The sequence below is a fragment of the Nelusetta ayraudi genome, unplaced genomic scaffold, assembly GCF_046127955.1.
Source record: "Nelusetta ayraudi isolate G7.1 ecotype Tasmania unplaced genomic scaffold, CSIRO-AGI_Nayr_v1 ptg000101l, whole genome shotgun sequence".
Lineage (NCBI taxonomy): Eukaryota > Metazoa > Chordata > Actinopteri > Tetraodontiformes > Monacanthidae > Nelusetta > Nelusetta ayraudi.
The window spans coordinates 301,203-315,399 of record NW_027466151.1 but is presented as its reverse complement, the minus strand read 5'-3'; positions in this window follow the sequence as shown (position 1 = coordinate 315,399).

Below are 14,197 nucleotides of genomic sequence, written 5' to 3'. Positions count from 1 at the left end.
ATCACCACGTCCAGCCACGGTGAGAGGCAGCCAGCTGGAAAACCTGCCTGCCATTGTCCTGCAAAATGGACCTTGGTCTGCAGGGACAGAGGCAGCGGGGGCGAGGTGGGGAACTGAAATAAATAAATGGGAAAATACATTTTTAGCCTGGTACGGCTGTTGGTGATTTATGATCCGAGCGATCGTTCGACTCCTTTAAGTTTATGAGATAAAATACTCCTCCATCCTACAAATTGCGTGCTTTTCTATGTCTTATTTTTAAGTCCAAGATATAATTATGCTGTTACCACGTCAAGGTGTGAAGGAGTCTGCATGTCTAAAACCTCCCATAAACAACAACAAGAAAACTGAGATGATTAAACTTCTGCCTACGGCAAATAAACCACATCACACATTCTAAACAATTTCCTTCTTATAATTGAATACAAAAAAATACTCATCTTGTTTAAAAAAAAGTCAGTAGTACATTTGTATTTTTTCCCTTGGGATTTACCTTCACTTTCAACACGCTCATGGCAACAGATTTTTTTTTTCGACTGGCCGGCTTAAACTAGGATTAACTGTATTGGATGTGTGCATTTAATCTGTGCAGCCCTTTAAAGGAGGCAGCTGCTGCTGCTGTTGCTACTGCTGCTGCTGCTGCTGCTGCTGCCGCTGCCGCCGCTGGAGTCCCTGGTAGCATCTGTCCTCAGCCGGAAAACATTTATTATTTATTCTTCTTTGAGAGCACAAAAGTGTTTTTGTGTGTGACAGGTGGAGCGATATCAGAATGGATTCTCAAAGTGCAGAGTCTTTTCTCCTCTTTGCACACTTCAGGGCATCCTGTCACTGCACATTTGTTTAAAGAGCGCCGTCGGTCCCTGCGAGACTCTTATTGCTCCCCGGCTTCACTCCTTGTTAGTCTATTAGGATCAGTGACCACAGCGGCGCTCCAGCCTTGGCAGCTGACAGCCATAATAGTTCCCATGTTGCCTCCTCGCTAACTTAAATTACCGTAGTTCTCCGGCCAGATGAGGAGGCGCAGGGAGAAACGGGGCTTGTTTGTTCCGTTTAATCCTGTTCTGTCTGAGTGACAGCGTTTGAACAATGTCTGATCTCTGAGGGCTTGAGTCGACATTCAGCAACTCCAAGGATGACGGGGTGCCGTGCCAGCCCGGTGACGGCTCGTTAAAATGAAAGTGGTTAAAAAAAAATAAATAAATGGTCGAAGGTCCTGCTGCTGGTTCCTCAGAAGACCCCTTGTCTGTGTTTGTTTGATAAACATGTGACCACCTCCAGGTACAGCAACAAGTGTATGGTGAATGCCTTCCAGTGCCTCTGTAGCACCCCCTGCAGATGGAGCCATGCCAAGTCACTGACTCAGCTGATTTTGCGTGTTTTTAATGATCACTATTCAATGAAGACAGAATATTTTAATGTGCTAGTTTGAACTTGGTTATGAACTTGGCGTATGTGTGTGTGTGTGTGTGTGTGTGTGTGTGTGTGTGTGTGTGATATTTGATGCAACTTGGGGATTAGTCCCGTTTTAATCCGCGACCTGGATTGTCTGCCTTGCTAATCCATTCACGTTTATTGATATGTATTTATTCCTTCATCCATTTATCATCATACTCACAAACATCACTTGCCAGATGCTTTGGCATCCCGCCCTGCTCCCACAATTCCTTGCAGCTACCAGAGTCAGCCCCCGCAGCAGCTTCAATGGTAACTTCTGTGAAAAATTCCCACCCGCATGTTGATCATTTTCAACGGGACGGAAGTGCAGAGATAATCAGAATCATCTCAATGATGCAGCAGGGTGGTGGTGGTGGTGGGGGGGGTGGGGGGGTCAAACTGTGGCGCTGATAAATATGCAAATGTCCCTTCCCGGATACCTCTTTGTCCTGATTGTGTTGTCTTACTTTGCATGGCTACAGATCCTTATCCACGGGCACATTTCCATCACTGTGACAAATTGCTGCAATTACCCTGATGAAGCTCAAGAATGACACCATTATGATGATGTAATAATGAGACCAGCCCACCTGACAGCTTCTAATAGGAAAGTGCCGCAGGACGTTTGGGTGATGAATGAGAGCCGCTCGGTGCGCTTTGCCTCTTTGCATTTTTTTTGGTGAGACTCAGCCCTCACCTGGGTCTAAATAAACCCCCCCCCACCCCCCAGCGGGTGCGAGGAGTTCACCAGCGCTCCGGTCTGAGATGAAAAACTTGTTCATCTTCCCGAAAAAAGAAAAAAAAGTAATATCCTGTCAGGTGCTACCTGCAGATGGTGGGACCTGATTGCCAGCATATCTATTAAATTGGATGTAAAAAGTGTAAACTGTGCAAACGCTGCTTTCTAATATCCTAACAGGCATCAGTGGGATGGAGTGTTAGCGCGGCTCTGGGCTGACCCCTCCAGCCACCTCTGACAATTTAGGAAGCGGGTTTTTTTTTTTTTTTTTACAAATGATAGTGGCTAAATTGCAGGGACTATCTTGGATTAGATCTCATGGGGCCAAAACTCATTTGCAGCCTGGAGAGTCGCTCGGTTTCATTTGGAACTTCCAACCTCGCAGACTTTGTCTAATTGCCTATGCTGTTGTAAAAAAAAACCAAAAAAAAACAGTATGCATATTTAAAAAACAAAAGACAAAACAGGATGTCATGGGCGGAGTCTTGAGACCACAAGTTTTTAATTCATCCCCTGAGAAAACGGCCCAGAAAGATTGATGACCTTGCAAAAAACATCTGCTGTGAAAAATTCAAACACATTATTATTGCTTTTTGTTGTTCCTGATGATTTTTTTTTTTGCCTCGACGTTGTCCTACAACACGAAAACCGCTGTTTTGGTGTTTTTCAGTGGTAGACAGAGTTTGGCTGCCAAAGAGTGAAATGTTCTGATACCAGTCAGAGGCGTGTGCATTTGTGACGCTCTGTCGAGTCCATTAGCCTCAGAGGTTTGATTCGGCTTTATTAGGACTATTTGAGGGGCCCCCCCGCCGGCCCCCGGGCGAGCGGCTGAGAGCGGCGGCGGACCCCTCGCTGCTCCTCTAATGGGCCCGTCGGCCGCCTCGCTGTCGTAACGGCCTCTCAGAGCGGCTGCCGCAATAAGACCGACAGACGTGGCCCAGAGCCGGCGGTGGCTGACAGCACATCAAATATGGATGTCCTGTCGACCGCTCGCCTAATGTGTTTGTTCATAAGCGGCGAGCGCATTAAAGGCGGCAGAGAGTCGCCCGAGGATCGCTGCTTTTCCTCCGAGTGAGTGATGATTCGCCATGGAGCAGATTATGATGCCATCTCATATTCATGGCCTCTAACAACCCCAACTTATATTTAAGAACCATTTTGAACTAATTTCAGTCTCTCATAAAATGACAGTGTCGATTTATCACGGATGGGATCTGCTGCTCCTTCTCTTCTTTCCTTCTTTCCTTTCTGTTTGGTCCGGGGTGCGTGAATGCCTCCCCATCAATCGAACGAAATTTGGCTTCACACAGCCTGAAAACCAAAACTTTCCTCCTCATTCAAGACTCACACTTTGATGGCCAGATTATCATTTTTCCATCCATCTAACAGAGCAGCAGTAGATCCTTCATTGGAGTCGAGGAAAAAAAAAATCCTGTCGCTCCCCAGAAAACAGCTCCGCTTCCTGTGAAGGGAAGGGGTGTGTGTGTGTGTGTGTGTGTGTGGTGGTGGTGGGTGGGGGCACCTGGCTGGATGGGGGGGATGGTCACTGACCCAGGAGAGGTATCACTGAAGAATCAGTGGCCTTTGTGACCTCACAAGGGGCTGATTGGTGATCCAGCACACAGTCCCTGAAAAGCTGAGTCAACAGAAGTGAGATGGATTTTTTTTTTTTTCACCGATAACATGGGAACACTGTTACCAGGGTGAGAGCGGCGACAGCCCATAATACTAAGGTACGGCACACTGTGGCAGGGAAGTCAATATGATTTTAAGAGACCCTAAAGATAAAGTAATAGTGAAAAAAAAAAACAGAAGAAGCGTATAAATTAGCATTGGTTTTATAGGACAGGGGCTGCACGCTTTACGAGGAGACATCGTAGACGTGTCGCTGTTTATTGGAGGCAGTGGACACGGGATTTTCACACCCCTCTACTATTTTTTTTTTTCTCACGCAGCCGGATAGAAATGTGGCATCAGCAGAAATCCTCCTTCCGCCTCATTGCTCCCATCTGTCCAGAAACACCAGCAGTTTGCTGCCAGATGCAAACGTTACTGCCGGACCCACCGGCCCACCGACCACCTGCTCCACTTGTTTTTGTTTGGGAGGGTTGCTTGCCAACATGGCATCCTGACGCTGTCGGATGTTGCATGCCTCACCCCGTTTTGTCGGCATCCTGTGGTCATGCCACATCACTCAGGGGTTAGAAAAGAGTTTTGAAAAGAAATCAGCATCGGACGAGCAACTTTTGAAATGACTAGTTTGGCTTTTGAGAGGACAGAGTTTGAGTTTGTCCAAGAATGGAGCAATATTTGCATTTTCGCTCACCCCGGCCCGAGCTGGGGGTATTTCCCAGGAAAATATCCCCATTGTCCTTCCTTTGAAGTGTTCTCTAGGAAATTTCCATTTCAAGAGCCTTCGCCAGTGCCAGGATCTGGACACTCTGCGCTCGACCGTGAGCATGCAAAACAAAAAGGATGAAAGGGGCAAAATGGGATCCAGCCAAAATGTCAAGCCGTGTTTTTTTTGTTGTTCTTCTTGTTGTTACAAACTCCAATCAAGCGCAGCTTTGTGCAAGAGCCAACATCAGCGTCCTCAAAACTCTCTTGCTCCAAGCCAGACTGTTTGGAATGTGCTGTCTCGCTGCGTCGTCGCACCGCAGACTGTGAACCCGGAGAGGTGTGCATTAGTGTCGCTCGCTCGCTCGTGACTCGTTATCAGGAAAGGCTTGAAGTGGGGGCTGTTAGCAGCGGGAACGAAGCGGCGGCGGCGGCGGCGCCGCTCCTGCGTTGAGTGGTGTGGCACCGCTGGGGATCTTTTTCTTGATCGCTGCGGATTTCATCCGGGAGCCTGATATTCATCACCAGCGCGGAGATAAACCGCACGTGTCTGAAGTGCGACGTCGCCTCTTGTTTCCCCTCGCGTGCGTCTGCACGCCGTGTGCGCTGCGCAGCTTTCAAGAGAAGGTTCACCCTGAGCGCCGCCGACAGAGGCTCCGTCTTCTGAACCGTGGAAGCCTGCCGCAGTTTGTTGGGTTTTTTCGGGTGTCTAGAAATCCACCCCCTGGTTGCCTTCAAGTCGCTCTTTGCACTTGATGCTCTTTTTACTGCTTGTGTGTGTCGTGCACGTGTCCACAAGACTCAAAGTGTTGATGCTAAATATCCAATATAACACCAAAATATCCGCCCTGGCCTCCTGAAGAGGAGCATCAGCGAGCATTGCAACATTTCCCTCCGACGTTTTCTCATTTCTTGTGCAGTGCAGAGTTTAAATGAACTTCACACACCGTCTCCCTAATGTTCCACCGCAGGCCGTCTTCCAGCAGGGTGTGCACACACACAGCCGAGTCGCCTTCTTGCGCTCGCTGACATGAATGTTGATCCCATGCAGCAGCTCTCAGTTAATGTTTTGGTGGGAAAAAAAAAAACAATGTGGTCATATTGCTGCTGCTGCTGAGAGAGAGAGAGAGAGAGAGAGAGAGAGAGAGAGAGAGAGAGAGAGAGAGAGAGAGAGAGAGAGAGAGAGAGAGAGAGAGAGAGATTGGAAACTTGCATGATGGAGCCATGTGTTGTTTTTCTTTTCGCATGAAATCAGTGAAACTCCAGCTCATCTATAAGCACAGCGGTTGATATATGTGCAGGAATTTTCAATTTGTCCATCCAGGAAGGAATGAAGGAAGGAAGGAAGGAAGGAAGGAAGGAAGGAAGGAAGGAAGGAAGTAAACATTCCTACGTGGTGGAAAACACCTTCATGCAAATTGCTGCCTGGCCTGACTATAAATGACACGATAAGCGCGGACTAAGCGTCTGACGGGTTAGTTGCACGTCTGCTCTAATTGGAGGCTTCGTGACTTTTCTTTTTTTTTAATCCCCTGAGAGCGATTACAAGCATGCTGCAGCCTAATCCATTGACTTTACAATGTGGCTGCAAGATGAATGTTTATTGGCGCTAATCCCCGGCTGTGATATGTATACGGGCGTTCCCTCTCGTTCAGTTCCCCCTTTAAACCCCCCCCCCAAAAAAAGAAAAAAAATAAAATCAGGCGCTCCAAGCTGTTGTTCTGCATTGCAGGCGCCATCCGGCTGTCAATCTTTTCATACAGCATGTATTTATTTACCGGCCGAAGGCTCCTCACCGTCGGCCTTCATAAAGTATTTCTGATGTAGGCGTTGACACCTTCTTAGAGGAGCATCAAGGCTGTGTCCGGGTGAGCTGTCAGCGGAGCCTAACGGATGTCGGCGTCGTCCCTTCACCGCCGCGGCCACACGGCTCCGTTACAGAGAAGCAGCGGCTGAACTTCCACCACGTTTTTCACTCCCTCGCAAAAATTAGATGCCCTGAGGGGGGGGTATACGAGGGGTATACGAGTCACTCTTCTATCCGTACGGACAGCAAGCAACTCCTTCAAGCCAGTTTTCTGTTAGTTGCTTCACACCACTGCGTTTGCTTTGAAGGAGGCGTTGGTTATTTGAGCAGGCGGCTGCACGTGGCTGCTGTGATTCTTCATGGCACACAAAGCGGATGGAAGTCGGGGCACAAGTGGAAGTGATTGCTGAAGCGCTTGACAGCGACCACCGTGAAATTCAAGGGCGCCGCTATTGCCGACCGAGCAGTCATCAGCTCATTAACGAGCGATGCTCACTGACAAAGTGAGTCCAGCGACGCTTCCTGCCGAGCGCGACTCGGCCATGTCTGTTTTTTGGACGATGCACAATGTCAACAGTTTTCTCTTGTACATCTGCAAGCGGCTGCGCGAGTGAGTCGTCACATTTCAAAGGCGGTGGCCGCTCAGGGGACGAGCGGAGAAACGTCTGAGGCATCAGCATAAAAACAGCTCCGTTCCTGGACGAGCCTCCGAGGGTCCGCGACGGCGGCGAGCTCAGAGGAAAGAGGTCACCGTTACCAGTTCAAACCTGCCATTAGCGTGTCTGAAGTGGTTTGTGCTTGCGCTGTTGTCCTTGCAGTGCAGACCTTGACCGGGTCCAAGGACTCCCAGAGTGCACGGCCAGGACCATGATGAAGGCAGCGCAGGAACCCGCCACCTCTCCAGCTCCCGGTGACACTCAAGCTGTGCTGTGCGCCGTGCACTCACTCTCTTATTTCATTTTATTTTTTTTGACACCAGCGCCAGCTAATAATGTGCCGCCACAGCCAGCCAATGCATGACGGACACGAGGTGTGAAGGATGTGCACCGGGTGCAGTTGTCGAGGCCGAGAGGGCAGCTTGTCGGCCAGCTGTTGGCTCGGCACATCGAGTCGTCTGCGGGTCGGAAGATGTGCACGCGTTGGCTGGACTTGCAAGTAAATGAGAAGGGACAAGTGGAGGAGCGCCACATCGTCAAGGTGCATCACTTCTCTGCAGCCTTTATTGAACGCACATCATCGGCAGGTTCGCTGCATTAAACGAACAACCAGTGCCAAATGTTTAACAAAATGATAATGCACATCGTGTCCACCTATTTAAAGTGTGCACATGTGGGCTGAAGGTCGTCCAGAGGACAAACTCCCCGTTTGCAGCTGCAGTGAGGACTCAGTGATGCCCGGTCACTGCGGCCCTTGAGGGATTCTGCAGCAGCCATCATCCAGATTGCTGAGGGCGTTTTAATCAAACCCTCCAAAACGGAACCTCATACATTGGTCGAATGTGTGTGTGTGTGAGTGTGTGTGTGTGACACACACACACGCACATATGCAGAACTGCCCAGAAAGAAAGAGAGAGGGGTGAAAAAAGACACCGGCAAAGTGATTTGCCTATTTACTCTTTTTTTTTTTTACAGACGCAGCAGCGAATGGATGCAAATGAGATGCATCAAACACATCGCATGCCTGCGTCTCGTCGGAATGACTTCAGCGCCATCAAACAAACAAGACGGCAGATTAGGTTCGCGGGAAATAACGCTCTTAAATGAAGTGTTGTGATTGTGTGACATCATCAACTCCCTCTCTCTCACTCTGTCGCTCTCTTTCCCAGTCTCTCATTTAAAAGAAGCGCACCAACAAATCCATCACTGGAAACGACTCTTCCCATCACAGCAGGCGAGACGCCAAGCGGTTGCAACCTTATTCCCTCTCTTTTTTTCTTCAATGTTTGAATTTTCAACCCATTTGGTTCTGACACCAGATAAGAATAAACAAGGCTCATTAGCATGAGTCTAATGAGATCTCTACCACGTCTGTGTAATTAGCTCCAAAAAGATCTTTTCACATCTCTCAGCTCACATCAAAAGGGAATCTCTCTCTCTCTCTCTCTCTCTCTCTCTCTCTCTCTCTCTCTCTCTCTCTCTCACTATCTCTCTTTGTCTGCCGCCTCCATTTGGATGCAGACTCCCGGCTTTGTTTACCTTTTTACGGGTATTTTTTTTATGGTGCGACGCTCGACAGATGCCGTCCATACAACCACCGTATTTCTGCTGCACCTCCAACTTCAGGGTTCTATTTTTAGATGCTCGGCATCCTTTTCTTCCTTTTCTTCCTTTTCTTCCTGCAACTGCAAATATTTACCTTCAAAGCCAAGTGACTTTAGCTCTAAAGCCAGTGAGTGATGATGAGTTATGAGTGCACCCTGAGTTTGCAATCTGTCTCCTTTGGACAATTGTGAGGCCCTTTACAGGCAGCGTGCAGCGGTTTGCTCTGGATTTACATGTTTGAACGAGTGACTGGATCATCGGTCCTATTGACTGACTGTTGAATGAAGCGCCCACAAAGGCTCATTGATTCCTTTCTCGCGAGGAGCTGGATCACAGACTCAGAAGTTGTAGAAAAAGTCATCGCATAAAAAACCTGCCGGAGTTCCGTTTCCTTCCGTCGCTGCGTCTTTTTTCTTCTGCATTTATTTTCCTCCAGCCACGCGTCACCACCGCAGCCCTTTCTTTTTAATCTCCAGTCATACATTGATTTTCGCATGGAGCTGCAAGGAATAAAGGGATTTGTGAGTGACCGCCTTTATTAATGGAGAATTATTCTGTCACTCAAGCCTTTGCCTTTCACCACAGAAATGTCATGGATTTTTTTTTTTTTTTTTTTTTTTATCTTTGTTTTTTCTTTTTCAATTCTGACGTTTCTCACAGGGCATTCGTACTAAACCTGTCATCCGACTGATTTGCCGAGAGAGGCCCCTCTTAAATATGGAGGGCCTGGCCATCATTCAGTGGCATGTTGTGCAAAGCGGGAAGGTTGCAGCACTTTCAGACAGGCATTGTGTCATTGCGTTCCCACTGCAATCAAATGAGAAAGTGTGACGGCAAGGCGAAAAAATAAATCGCTCACTGAAACTGCGGCACAAAGAAAACATTGTGTCTAAAGTCTGTAAGATGCTGCTGAATTCGAGCCTCCTCCCTTGCTTCCTCCTCGTCAATGCAGACATCGTAGTTGACCGAGACAGAGTTGCTCGTTCAGTTAGAGATGTTTTGGAGGTTTTCACCTCAAATCCAAGACGGTTGTTCTTAATGGAAACATCTGCACATGCACCTTGCAGTACAGCTTTTTGGTTTGTTTTTTTTTTGTGCTTTGGGTGACGTGAGCGCCGTCACTCGCCAACCATCAAACCAATCGCACGGCAGGAGCCAACAGACGTTTTGACACGTGCAGTCCGAACGCTCCTGCTTGCTCACAGCGTCTCATTCAATTAACGGGCTGTTCTCATCAAAAATGACACCGAGACACATTTATGTGCTCCAGCTATATAATCTATACTTCTGTCTGAGCCGTTGCCCTGTCCATTTCCAGGGTAGCAAATTCAATCAGATTTTAAGAGGAGAATGGCGGCCTTATTAATATCTCATGTTGCTCCCTCCCTGCCCACCGCACCAATTAATATTTCAAGGGTTAGTGGGAGAATTACATTTCAAAAGTAGACGGAGAAACCAAGATCTAGTGAGATCACTGTTTCTAGTCCAATACATTCTGATTGTGGAGGCGAGTAAATTCATTTCACCAGAAATGAGGAACTCTGAGTGTTTTTTTTTTTTTTAATTGTACATAATAAAAAAAAGTTCCAGTTCAAATTGATTGGAATTTTCCATCACAAAAGAATGAACTAGGAAGAAGTGGGTGAACTTGAATCTTGTCTCTTGGACTTGAAAAGATGCCAGCATTTCACATCCAACATTAAATCATGACATTTTTCCTGCTTGTTGCGCAGACAGTCTGGAAGACACCTTTTAACTTATGCAATAACCAAATCAATAAGTAAAGATGTAAACAGACGCGGCGATATCTCGGCTGACATTAAAATTAAAATAGGAAAAAAGAGAGAGGCCAATAAATCAGGAAGTTAATGCAGAATGGGATCTGATGCAGCAACGACGTCTCGAGCAAGATGGGCTTTCTTTTCTGACCGAGCCTTCTGATTGGAGCAGATCCGGCCCAGGAGTGGATATAGAGTCTAACAGCGGTGGGGACTCCTGCCTGTGTGCTTCAGTCCCCACCAGCCACCCAGTAGGCCTCCTCATCGCTTATTCACACCAAATCCCGCCGGGCGCTGCATCAAAACGAGGCTGACGACAGAGCGGTGCGAGGGGACGCGTCGCTTAATTAATGATATGAAAGGAGCCACCGGTGGCAGCGTCGGCGTCTGATCACTCAGAGACCAGATTAACCACGGCGCACGTTGAGCGCGTCTCAACTTCTGAAGCCCGCCAGGGTCCAATCCAGAGAGAATCCAGATGAAGCAGGAGACCGCAAGACGGTGGCTGTTGTCGCCGCCCGCCACAGTGACACCTGCCACGGTGCAATCAGCGATGATTAGCGCTGGCTTTGGCCACTTTCTGGGACTTTTTTAACTTTAGCAGAGCATCATCTCAGACTGAAAATGTTTGCCGTGCCTTCCACGCTCAATTTGAGCGACTGGAATAACTGAAGGACCTGGGGGAAAAAAGTTCCTATCCAGAATCTGATGTTATTCTCAAAACATGGGGTCATGCAAAGGGTATACTGAGGTCATTCAGCGGTTTTCATACAATGATGTATCATATCATTGTGTTCGGGGACACGCAACTGATGCCCCTGATTCACTGCTGCGGAATCCCAATGTGTAATTACCACTAATTTCACAGCGGTATGTTAATGAGTAAAATCTAAGGGGGGGAGGGGGAACCTAGCGGGTACTCATTTATTACCCCTGCATCATAATTTATATTTTCTCTCCCCCCCCCTCCCTTACCCAATTAGAGTATACCCCCCTCTGTGCCGCGAGAGGCGAATCGCGACCAGTCGGTGTGAGACATGAAGAGAGAGACATAATTAAAGGTGGAAAACAGCAGCAACCTCTGGCTCTCGTTGTAGAAACCTGGTGAAATCGCACCACGCTGCATAATGCATGACTTTTACTCCACTGTTTGAATGGATTGCCAAACTGGGAAGGGGGGATGAGGGCAGGGTGAGGGCGGAGTGAGGGGGGCTACCAGACCTACAAACAGATGTAGGGTTGTGTTTTTCCAAGTGAAAGGATCACACAGATCCAAGATGTATATGAACTCTCTATTTTTTTCAATCACATTTGTATTTTTCTTTAACATTCCATTGCACTATATGGGTTTTAGCCTTTCCTTTTTTTCAGCACACATTTCTATTCCATTGCTGTGTATAGTTTGTGTTCGCACCTGCAAGGCCGATTCTACAGTATTCCAACTCTCCAAATCCATCAGCAGTGGACACAGTTTGCACAGATTTCACTGAAATACCCACAAGAAGGCGTCGCTGGGAGGAAATCATCAAATCAACAACGATGTTTTATTGCGCTCATGCATGTTAATGTCTGGTGCGAGTGGCCCCGAATACAAAAACAGTATAAAAATGAACACAACACGCTGGCACGTTGAATAAATGAATAAATAAGTCAATTGCGTTGTTGTCTTTGGGGGGTAAAAGACAAACACTGGCATTATGTCCTCAGAATCAGTGGCATTGTTTAATTTTTGTTAATCTTTAGCCACACAACATCTTGTTTTGCGCACGCTATCGTGCAGTCTGTGACATTTCCCTAAGCCTTCCTTTGTCGACTGGGGTGAAGCAACAATCATCAAAGCCAGCAATGAAAGAAAGGAAAAGAAAAGTTGCCATGTTGCCTGTGTGATATACAGTCATCTGTGGCAGCTGCTGACAAAGTGCCTGTGTTCAAAGCCACTTGCACCACCGCAATGTATTAGCAGCCAGCAGGGGGAAGCGTGGGAGTGCGAGCTCCAGCTGCTGCTGACTTTGCTCTCAATCTGAGGCCCACCACCACCACTACCCCCACCACCACCAGCTCACCCCAAGCACCCCCTGCTGTCAGGCGTGATGCACGCAGGATGTTGGAAAAGAGCATGCAGGCCTGAAATGCTAACAGGTCTGGAACAGCGGAGTGATTGGTGTCCCACAGCCGGCAGCGGACCCCCAGCACCCAGTGCTGCCCTTCAGACCAGGAGCTGCAGAGAAGACAGGCACTCCCCCCCCCCAACTAAAATTAGCTGCCACCGCACTGGGCTGCAAGGGCCTGTGTCTGCAAATAAACTAAACTAAAATAAATGAGGCCGCGTTGGAACTGATGAACCACGGAAACAGATGAGAAGCTCCAGTGAGAAATAGAAGTGTGTACTTTCACAGCACTCCCCGGTTTTGGCAGCTGCCAGTCAGTAACATGATTTTCAGTCCAAATAAGAGATAAATGGCTGCGGCAACAGCTCACTGGCATGCGTTGCAACATGCTCTTGACATTTTAGTGGGGTTTGTTTTGGTTACAAAGAGCTCTTCAACCAATGAGCCGTTGATAGCTGCTCGTGCAGTCGTGTTCATCCACGGCTCCTTCACTGATGTTGGATTATTTTGATTTTTTTTTAAAAACAATCCAAAAATATTGACGCCATGATTCATTTGCAATCATTTCTGTGCTGCTTGTCACTCGTTGGAGAGTCTCGACATGTTCACTGTTCAAACTCAAGAACAGTGTGTACCCTGTTTTTATTGTCCTAAATCTAATCTGAATATAAAAAGGAGGGGAGTGGAGGCAGTAAAAACTTGAGGATAATTTGCCTTGATTAGCCCCTTGAAAGAAATGCAATAACTGTTGGGAAACTGAATGTCCTTATCTTGGGGGATTTTGTATTTTATTTTATTTCTTTTTTAGGTCTTTTTGCGCAGTCAATATACAAAGAAAAACCAGTCAATCAAGTGTGTGGGCTGCGGACTGGCAGCTCCTTTCTCTTCTATTTTTCATGTCATGGCCAGCGGGAGGATGTCAGAGCAGCCACAGTTGCTCAGTGCATGTCCACACGTACACGGATATTTCTTTTAAAAATTCATGTCCTTCAGTGCAATTTGACCCTTTGTCTTGTGTGGCTGGAGATGTTTAACTCGTGTTAGGACTGTAAACAAAGAGGTAAATTACCCACTCTTACATATATTTCCATTTGACACATTCTGCACCAACCAGGGCTCAGTGCCTCTTGTTCCCAGCTGTTGGGATTTCACCCGATGCCCTTTCCTGCTATTGCCGGGTCCACTGGGGAGGTAGCGCTATGTAAGTTTTAGTTTTGGACATCCAGTGGGGCCAGGGGGCCAGTTGAGGAGCAGCAACCTTTGAGACCCCTCCCACCCCTCCAGAGCTGATCCAGGCTGGACCTTCTGGGAGAAGATGCAGGGGCACAGTCGGACTCACTGAAGGGATTTAGATATATACATGTATATACACACACACTTACATACCGGCTGGCCTGGGAGCTCAGGAGGAGGAGCTTCATGGCCCTGCTGCTGCCAGTGCAACCTGAGGTGGGTGGAGGGATGTTTCCTTGTGGTCAGAAACACCACGAAACACCTGATCATCCGACATTTGGCATTTGTGTAAAGATGAAGATGGAGGGCAGCCCCCCCACCCCCACAATCACACACACACACACACACACACACACACAGTCTGAGTCTGATTTTTTTGGGTTTTTTTCCACCCGCAAGTGTAGCTGCTGTACGGCAACTTCTATCGCTTAGCGGGGCAACTTTCATCAAGGGCAGCCTTTAAGTCAAAACCATTAAAGCAACTGCTTTTAATTGAATTA